Source organism: Macaca thibetana, chromosome 6, assembly GCF_024542745.1.
Source record: "Macaca thibetana thibetana isolate TM-01 chromosome 6, ASM2454274v1, whole genome shotgun sequence".
Classification (NCBI taxonomy): Eukaryota; Metazoa; Chordata; class Mammalia; order Primates; family Cercopithecidae; genus Macaca; species Macaca thibetana.
Window position 1 is genome coordinate 175,939,767 of NC_065583.1, and position 10,022 is coordinate 175,949,788.

The window sequence follows — 10,022 nt, forward strand, 5'->3', positions numbered from 1 at the left end:
CCAACACTGCACAAATCCAGCCCAACTGAACACAACTGTGTCACCCTCCAAACTACAAAAGCTGAAAGACGACCGTTATAGAGGTCATGACCCAGTTTTAAGCACACATTTTAACCACTAACCTGTTTCCATGAGGAAATGAAACTGTGTACAGCCATGACAAATACAAATCCTTCGTAGAGAACCTCAAGTCAGAATACACTTCTCACAGAACACAGAGTAACAGGAAATCTAGTCACACATGATGGTGAGTAATTTATTAATCTTTGTTTCCTGTTCCATTTTCTTCTGCATATAATGAACACAGATTAACTTTGTATTTTAAAAGCTACTTTAGACAACATTTCCCAGGGTTTCAGGGTTTAGATATTGCACTTCTACCTTCTAACGTGAGGAACTTTTCATCTGCAGTGATATACTACAATTTAGAATGAAATGATATTGAAAGATAAAAGTCATTGACTGAAACCATCCCAGGCGTGCACGCCCACCCCACACACATACACACACATTCACACACACACATTCCTACACAGACACACTCACAAACATATACACACACTCATACACGTGCGCTCACGCACACACACACACAGTGGCACAGCATCCTTCCTGCCCTCACATCACGTCCTGGTCCTGACCCTACCTGCTGTACTCCCCCATTACTGCAGGGATTCTCAGCTGGCCCCACAGGGGAAGCGCCCACCTCAGCCTGCACAGAACAGCCCCGTCCTCTACTCTGGGCACCCAGCAGGTACAGCTGTCCTGGCCCAGGACCTCTGGAGTCTCTGCCACCATTCCAGGAGGTCATGCTGCTGAGGGGGGCCAGATGGCCAAACTAGGGAGGGCCCAGTGGACATAAGCCCAAAGACAGGGACAGCATGCAGGGAGGGTGTGTGAGGGAGGCTCCTCGTGCTGGGAAGAAGGAGCACCCACACCTCATGGCTCGGAGCTCCTCTAGAGGCACCTGGGATCCCAGACTACTGAGGTCACCGTGTGGCTCCTGGGTCTCCCCCTCACAGATCACTGCCCCCAGCTGGCCTCGTCCTCCCAACCCAGCTGCCCTGGGTATGGAACAGCATGTACATGGGGAAGATTTAACCCCAACTCGTTCTTACAGCTGTTCACTGCATCGCACGCTCATTGCTCCAACGTGTTGCACAGTAGTAGCAGTTCTTTAAGGAATCTCCATACTATTTTCCACAGTGGTTGTACTAGTTTCCCCTCCCACCAACAGTGTCAAAGTGTCCCCTTTTCACTACATCCATGCCAACATCTGTTATTCTTTGATTTTTTACATTATGAACATTCTTGCAGGAGTAAGATGGTATTGCATTGAGGTTTTTATTTGCATTTCCCTGATAATTAGTGATGTTGAGCATTTTTTCATATGTTTGTTGGCCATTTGTATATCTTCCTTTTTTTTTTTTTTTTTTTTTGAGACTGAGTCTCACTGCGTCGCCCAGGCTGGAGTGCAGTGGCCAGATCTCGGCTCACTTCAAGCTCCGCCTCCTGGGTTCACACCATTCTCCTGCCTCAGCCTCCCGAGTAGCTGGGACTACAGGCGCCCGCCACCTCGCCCGGCTTGGTTTTTGTATTTTTTAGTAGAGACGGGGTTTCACCAGGTTAGCCAGGATGGTCTCGATCTCCTGACCTCATGATCCGCCTGTCTCGGCCTCCCAAAGTGCTGGGATTACAGGCTTGAGCCACCGTGCCTGGCCCATTTGTATATCTTCTTTCGAGAATTGTCTATTTGTGTCCTTTGCCCACTTTTTGATGGGAATTTTTTTTTTTTTTTTAAATAGAGTCTCACTCTGTTGTGTAGGCTGAAGTGCTGTGTGTGATCATGATACACTGAAGCCTCTGCCTCTTGAGTTCAAGCGATTCTCCTGCCTCAGCCTCCTGAGTAGCTGGGATAACCGGTGCCCACCACCACATCTATTTTGTATTTTTAGTAGAGACTGGATTTCACCATGTTGGCCAGGCTGGCCTCGTACTATTAATCTCAAGTGATCCACCTATCTCAGCCTCCTAGAGGACCAGGATTACAAGAGTGGCCACCACACCCTACTGGATGATTTTTTTATTTCCGGATTTGTTTCAGTTCCTTTTTATATTCTGTATATTAGTCCTTTGTCGGATATATCGATTGTTAGCATTTTCTCCAATTCCGTGAGCTGTCTGCTTACTCTGCTGATTATTTCTTTTGCTGTGCACAAGTTTTTTAGTTTAATGAAATCCCATCAATTCATCTTTGTTTTTGTTGCATTTGGTTTTAGATTCTTGGTCATGAACTATTTGCCTAAGCCAATGTCTAGAAGAGTTTTTGCAATGTTCTCTTGTCGATATTTTTATGGTTTTAGGTCTTAGATTTCAGTCTTTGATCCATCTTGAGTTGATTTTTGTATTAGGAAAGAGTTGAGGATCCAGCTTCATTCGTCTGCATGTGGCTTGCAAATGATCCCAGCACCATTTGTTGAATAGAGTGTCCTTTGCCCACTTGATGTTTTTGTTTGCTCTGTCGAAGCTCAGTTGGCTGTAAGTATTTGGCTTTAGTTCTGAGTTTTCTATTCCGTCCAATTCGTCTACATTCCTATTTTTATATCAGTACCATGCTCTTTTGGTAACTGTAGCCTTGTAGTATAGTTCAGAATCGGGTAATGTGATGCCTCCAGATTTGTTCTTTTTCATTAGTCTTATTTGGCTATGTGTGGTCTTTATTCATTCCATAAGAATTTTATGGTTTTTTTTTTTTCTTTTTTTAGTTCTGTGAAGAATGATGTTGATATTTTGATGGGAATTGCATTGAATTTGTAGATTGCTCTTGGTACTATAGTCATTTTCACAATACTGATTCTACCCAACCATGAGCATGGGATGTGTTTCTATTTATTGGTGTTGTCTATGATTTCTTTCAGCAGTGTTTTGTAGTTTTTTTCGTAGAGATCTTTCACCTCTTGCATTAGGTGTATACCTAAGTTTTATTTTTCTTTCTTTCTTGATTTTGCAGCTGTGGCAAAAGGGATTGACTTTTCCATTTGATTCTCAGTGTGGTCATTGTTGGCACATAGCAGTGTTACTGATTTGTGTGAATTGATTTTGTATCCTGAAATTTGAATTCATTTATGAGATCTAGGAGCTTTTGGATGAGTCTTTAGGGTTTTCTAGGTATATGATCATATCGTCAGAGAACAGTGACAGTTTGACCTCCTGTGTACCACTTTGGATGCTCTTTCTTTCTCATTAAAAAAAAAAAATGTTTGTTTTCTTTTTGAGATGGAGTTTCACTCTTGTTGCGAAAGATGAAGTGCAATGGCATGATATTGGCTCACTCTAACCTCCGCCTCCTGGGTTCAAGTGATTCTCCTGCCTCAGCCACTCGATTAGCTGGGATTACAGGCACCCGCCACCACGCTCGGCCAACTTTTGTATTTTTGGTAGAGGCAGGGTTCACCATGTTGGCCAGGCCAGTCTCAAACTCCAGACCTATTTCTTTCTCTTCTCTGATTGCTCTGGCTAGGACTTCCAATACTGTGTTGAATAGAAGTGGTGAAAGTGGGCATCCTTGTCTTGTTCCAGTTCTCAGGGGTAGTGCCTTCAACTTTTCCTCATTCAGGATAATGTTGGCTGTAGGTTTGTCATAGAGGGCTTTTATTACCTTCAGGTATGCCCCTTCTGCGCTGATTTTGCTGAGTCTTTTAATTATAAAAGCATTCTAGATTTTGTCAGATCGTTTTCCTGCATCTATTGAAATCATCTCGGATTTTTAAAAATTCTATTTATGTGAAGTGTCACATTTATTGACTTGCATGTGTTAAACCATTCCTGCATCCCTGGTATGAGACCTGCTTGACCATGGGTATATTATCTTTTTGTTATGCTGTTTGATTTGGCTAGCTAGTAATTTGTTGAGGATTTTTGCATCCATATTCATGGGGGATATTGGTCTGTAGTTTTCTGTTTTTGTTATGTCCTTTCCCAGTTTTGGTATTAGGGTGCTACTGGCTTCATGAAATGATTTATGGAAGAATCCCTCTTTATCTTTTGGAATCGTTTCCATAAGATTGGCAGCAGTTCTTCTTTGAATGTCTGATAGAATTCAGCTGTGAATTCACCCTGAATTTGTTTCGTTCGCAATTTTTTAATTACTGTTTCAATCTCACTACTTGCTATTGATCTGCTAGGAATTTTTATTTCTTCCTGGTCTAGTCTAGGACAGTTGTATATTTCCAGGATTTTATCCATCTGCACGAGATCTGGTTTGTGTGCAAAAAGGTGTTCATAGTAGCCTTAAATGATCTTTTGTATTTCTGTGGTATCAGTTGTAATATGTCCCATTTCATTTCTAATTGAGCTTATGTGGATCTTCTCTCTTCTTTCCTTGGTGAGTTTTGCTAATGGTCTATCAATTTTGTTTTGTTTCATTTATCTTTTGGGGCTTTTTTTTTATTGTTAGTTTGTTTTAATTTCATTTAGTTCTGCTTTGATCTTTGTTATTTCTTTTCTTCTGCTGGGTTTGGGTTTTGTTCTTGTTTCTCTGTTTACTTCAGGTGTGACCTTTAGATTGTCTGTTTGTGCTCTTTCCAACTTTTTGATGGAAGCATTTAATGCTATGAATGTTCATCTTACCATCGCTTTTGCTGTGTCCTAGAAGTGTTTTTGTTTGTGTTTTTGTTTGTTTGTTTGAGAGAGAGTCTTGCTCTGTTGCCCGGACTGGAGAGCCATGGTGCAGTCTCGGCTCACTGCCACCTCTGCCTCACAGGTTCAAGCAGTTCTCCTGCCCCAGCCTCCCGAGTAGCTGGGATTACAGGTGTGCACCACCACACCCAGCTAATTTTTGTATTTGTAGTAGAGGTGGGGTTTCATCATGTTGGCCAGGGTGATGTCAAACTCCCAAGTCATCCTCAGGTGATCCACCCACCTGGACTCCCAAAGTGCTGGTATCGCAGGCATGAGCCACGGCGCCCAGCCCTAGAGGTTTGGATATGTTGTGTCACTATTATTGTTCAATTGAAAGAATTTTTTAGTTTCCCTCTTGATTTCATTATTGACCCAAAGATCATTCAGGAGCAATTATTTAATTTCCATGTATTTGTGTGGTTTTGAGGGTTTGGGAGGTCATTTCCCACTTTATTCCACTGTGGTCTGGAAAAATACTTGAGATAATTTTTATTTTCTTAGATTCATGGAGACTTGTTTTGTGATCTGTCATACAATCTATATTGGAGAACATTCCATGTACTGATGAAAAGAGTGTATGCACTTGTTGGGCAGAATTTTCTGTAAATATCTGTCAGGTTCATTTGTTCTAGGGTATAGTTTAAGTCTGTTGTTTCTTTGTTGACTTTCTGTGTTGATGAGCTGTCTAGTGCTATCCATAGAGTATTAAGTCCCCTACTATTACTGTATTGTCATCTAATTTCTCATGTCTAGTAATAATTGTTTTATAAATTTGGGACATCACATGTTAGGTGCATATATATTTAGGATTGTGATATTTTCCTATTGAAGTAATCCTTTTATGATGATATAATGTCCCTCTTTGTCTGCCTTAGCTGTTGTTGCTTTAAAGTCAGTTTTGTCTGACATAGGAATAGTTACTGCTGCTTGCTTTTGGTTTCTATTTGCATGAAATATCTGATTCCACCCCTTTACCTCAAGTTTATGTGAGTCGTTATGTATTAGGTGAGTTCCTTGAAAACAGCAGATTCTTGGGGTACATTCTTCCCCATTCTGCTATTCTGTATCTTTTAAGTGGAGCATTTAGACCATTTATATTCAATGTTAGTATTGAAATGTGAGGTAGTGTTTTATTCATCATGGTAGTTGTGGTGTTTTTCTTTGTTCTATTGTTTAATAGGCCCTGTGAGATTTATGCTTTAAGGAGGTTCTATTTTGGTATATTTTAGTTTTAAGATTTAGAACTCCTTTTAGCATTTCTTGTAGTACTGGCTTGGTAGTGGGTAATTCTCTCAGCATTTGTTTGTCTGAGAATGACTTTATCTCTACTTCATTTAGGAAACAGTTTTGCTGAATATAAAATTATTGGCTGTTAATTATTTTGTTTTAAGAGGCTAGAGATAGGACCCAAATACCTTGTAGTCTGTAGAGCTTCTGCTGAGAAATCTGCTGCTAATATGACAGGTTTTCCTTTATAGGTTATTTGATGTTTTGCCTCACAGCTCTTCCATTTGTTTCATATGTCTTGACGTTAGATAACCTGATGACTATGTGCCTGGGTGATGATCTTTTTGCAGTGATTTCCCAGGTGTTCTTTGAGCTTCTTGTCTTTGGATGTCGAGAACTCTAGCAAGGTCAGGGAAGGTTTCCTTGATTATTCTGTCAAATAAGTTTTCCAAACTTGTAGATTTCTCTTCTTCCTCAGGAACACTAATTATTTTTAGGTTTGGACATTTAATCTAATCACAACTTTCTTGGAGGCTTTCTTCTTAAAATTCTTTTTTTCCCCTTCTATGATTGGACTAATTACAAAGCCCTGTTTGTGAGCTCTGAAGTCTAGTTGTTCGATTGTACTGCGGAAACTTTCCAGTGCATTTTGTATTTGTCTTAGTGTGCCTTTCATTTCCAGACATTGTGTTTGTTTTTTCTTTGTGACCTCTATTTCTCTGGAGTATTTTTTTCATCTATAACCTGTACTGATTTTTAAATTTCTTTAAGTTGGTTTTCACCTTTCTCTGGTATCTCCTTGAATAGCTTAATAATCAACCTTCTGAATTCTTTATCCAGCAATTTGGAGATTTTCTTCTTGGTTTGGATCTCTTTCTGGAGTGCTACTGTGGTGTTTTGAGGGAGGTCTAGAACCTTGTGTTTTCTTGTTACCAGAATTAATTTTCTGATTTCTTGTCATTAGTGTAGATTATTTCAGTGGGAAAATCTGGAACTCAAGGTTTGCTGATCAGATTCTTTTGCCGCATGGATTGGTCCCTTGATTTGTGCACTGTCCCTTCCCCTAGAGATGCAGCTTCTGGAAACCAGACAGCAGTGATTGCTATTGTTCTTCTGGGTCTCTCCCCCGAGCAGGGCTACCAGGCTGGTGCTGGGGAATATCTGCACAGAGGCCTGTGATGTGATCCATCCTCAGGTCTCCCAGCTGTGGATGCCAGCACCTGCCCCGGTGGAGGTGACAGGGGAGTGAAGTGGACTCTGTGGGGGCCCTCAGCTGTCGACAGGTTTACTGTGGTGACTTTCTCAGAGGCTGGTTATTCTAGCAGTGAAGTTGTCACGTGGACAGACTTGGGACCTCTGGTTATCCAGGATGCTGCAGGAGGTGGAATTAGCTCGTTTTCTCCTTCCAAGGAGCAGGGTTGTTCTGTCATGAGTTGCTGTCATGTCCCGAGCTGGTTGGCCTCCAGCCGGGAGGTAGCACTTTCGAGAGAGCAGCAAAACTGTCACCTGTCCTGTGTAATCGCAGCAGCCTGTGGCTTCTTTTAAGGCTCTGTGATTTGTTGTTGTTATTTTTCTGGTACGGTCCTGTGGTGGTTCCTGGGGCAAAAGTCCGCAGTGTGAATCTCCACATGCTGTTCTCTCTGTCCTGGTGGGAGCTGCACGTCAGCACTGTCTCCCATCTGCCATCGGCCCTGCACGCTTTCACTTGCTTCCCAAAACAGTTGTGTTGTGTGGTGGAGATCAGAAGGGTAGTTCACACCCCTTCAGCAGCAAAGATGCAGTCCTGAATATTGAAACTTATTGGTTACCATCCTAAACGCCTTGGCTGAGCCGCCATCTCCTTGTTTCAGTGCTGGGCGCCACAGGCTTGGAGCTGCTTAGGCTCTGGGAGGAGGCACAGTGGAAATTGAGGTCACCGTGAGGTCGCTCCAGTGTCGCCTTGCACTGTGGCCGCCTAGCCACCTTGCTGTCTCTGGCATCATGGAGAGTGCGGGCAGGGGATCCCTAGCCCTCTTCCTTCTCCTCCTGCCCCAGGGGGGAGCAGCAGAGAGCAGAGGGGCTGGAGAGGGTGAATATATTATTCATATTTCTGTTTACTTCTTTTACGTTTTGATTTTTCAGGCCAGTTGGAATTTATTGTATTCAAGGAGATAAGAGATAAGGTTATTTTATCCCAACAAGGTAACCGAGGTGACAGTGTGCTAGCAGCCCTCAATCTCAGCGCCTCCTCGGCCTCGGTGTCCACTCTGGTGGTGCTTGAGGAGCCCTTCAGCCCGCCACTGCACCGTGGGAGCCCCTCTTTGGGCTGGCTGAGGCCGGAACCTCCTCTCTCTGCTTGCGGGGAGGTGTGGAGGGAGAGGCGCCTGCCGGAACTGGGGCTGTGCTCGCGGCCCGTGTGAGTTCCCTCCGCGCGGGCTTGGCAGGCGCCACATACAGAGCGGCCCAGGCAGTGAGGGGCTTAGCACCCAGGCTAGCAGCTGCGAAGGTTGCGCCTGGTCCCCCAGCATTGCCTGCCCACCCGGCACTGCACTCAGATTCTCGCCAGGTTTAGCTGCCTCCCCCGGGGCGGTGCGGGGGCAGGGCTCAGGACCTGCAGCCCGCCATGTCTGAGCTCCCCCACCTGCGGTGGGCTCCAGCGCAGCCTGAGCCTCCCCTGGCGCGGTCCCCTACTCCGTGGCGCCCAATCCCATGGGCAGCCCAAGGGCTGAGGAGTGCAGACGCGGCTGGGGACTGGCTGGGAGCTCTGCCTGCAGCCCTGGTGCAGGATTCACGGGGTGAAGCCAACTGAGCTCCTGAACCAGATCGGGACTTGGAGAACTTGTATATCTAGCCTGAGGATTGTATGTGCACCAATCAGCAATCTGTGTCTAGCTCAGGGTTTGTAAATACACCAATCAGCACTCTGTGTCTAGCTCAAGGTTTGTACATACACCAATCAGCACTCTGTGTCTAGCTCAAGGTTTGTACATACACCAATCAGCACTCTGTGTCTAGCTCAAGGTTTGTACATACACCAGTTGGTACACAGTATCTAGCTAATTCTGTATCTAGCTAACTAGCACTCTGTGAGTCTGTGTCTAGCTCAAGCATTGTAAATGCACCAGTCAGCAGGCTGTCAAAACAGACCTATCGGCGCTCTGTAAAATAGACCAATCAGCTCTCTGTCAGATGGACCAATCAGCTGATGTGGGTGGGGCCAGATAAGGGAGTAAAAGCAGGCTACCCAAGCCAGCTAGTGGCAACCTCTCGGGTCACCTTCTGTATTATGGAAGCTTTGTTCTTTCGCTCTTCGCAATAAATCTTGCTGCTGTTCATTCTTTGGGTCCGCGCTGCCTTTATGAGCTGTAACACTCACCGCGAAGGTCTACAGCTTCACTTCTGAAGCCAACGAGACCACGAACCCACCGGGAAGAAGGAGCAACTCCAGATGCGCTGCCTTTAAGAGCTCTTAACACTCACCGCAGAGGTCTGCAGCTTCACTCCTGACAGTGAGACCTGACATGAACCCACCAGAAGGAAGAAGCTCCAGAAACATCTGAGCGTCTGAAGGAACAAATTCCGGATGCACCATCTTTAAGAACTGCAACACTCACCGCAAAGGTTCGCAGCTTCATTCTTGAAGTCAGTGAGACCAAGAACCCACCAATTCTGGACACACAACTATTGGTTTTCTCCTTGTGTATTAAATATTGCGCCTTTCCCCTTCAAATTGAAAGACCCCTTTCATGGTTCCCTGTGATTCCCTAAACACAGGCCCAATCTGTGTCTGGATGCTCGTCTCTGTTTCATGGGTCTGTGTCCTGGAGCTGCACCATCTGTTTGAATTATGGAACCTTATTTAGCTACTATATTTTAATATCCTGCAGGCAAATAAGCCTCTAGAGATATTTTCATTTTTCATTTACTTTCAACAATTCTTACACATTTGTTTTTCCATATGAGCTTTCAAAAGACTTTGTCCGATTCCTAGACACATGGAATTCAGGTTGCAGTTACACTAGTTACACACTCTCCATAGGGAGGGGCCCACATCACAGCCCCCACAGAGAAGCAGCAAAGGTCCCAGAAGCCAGACTCTCCACCATGGCCAGGAAGTGGCACGCAGCCCCCCTTCC

At 44.4% G+C, this 10,022-nt stretch overlaps 1 protein-coding gene and 1 long non-coding RNA gene across 11 annotated transcripts in view; one reads left to right on the top strand and one right to left on the bottom strand.

Moving 5' to 3' along the window:
* The window catches only part of LOC126957414 (probable palmitoyltransferase ZDHHC11B), a 167,020-nt gene that overhangs the window by 42,171 nt on the left and 114,827 nt on the right, over nt 1-10,022 (top strand). The window lies entirely within an intron of this gene.
* Nucleotides 1-10,022, bottom strand: part of LOC126957434 (uncharacterized) — a 126,117-nt gene that overhangs the window by 18,532 nt on the left and 97,563 nt on the right. The gene's annotated exons all lie outside the window — the stretch shown is intronic.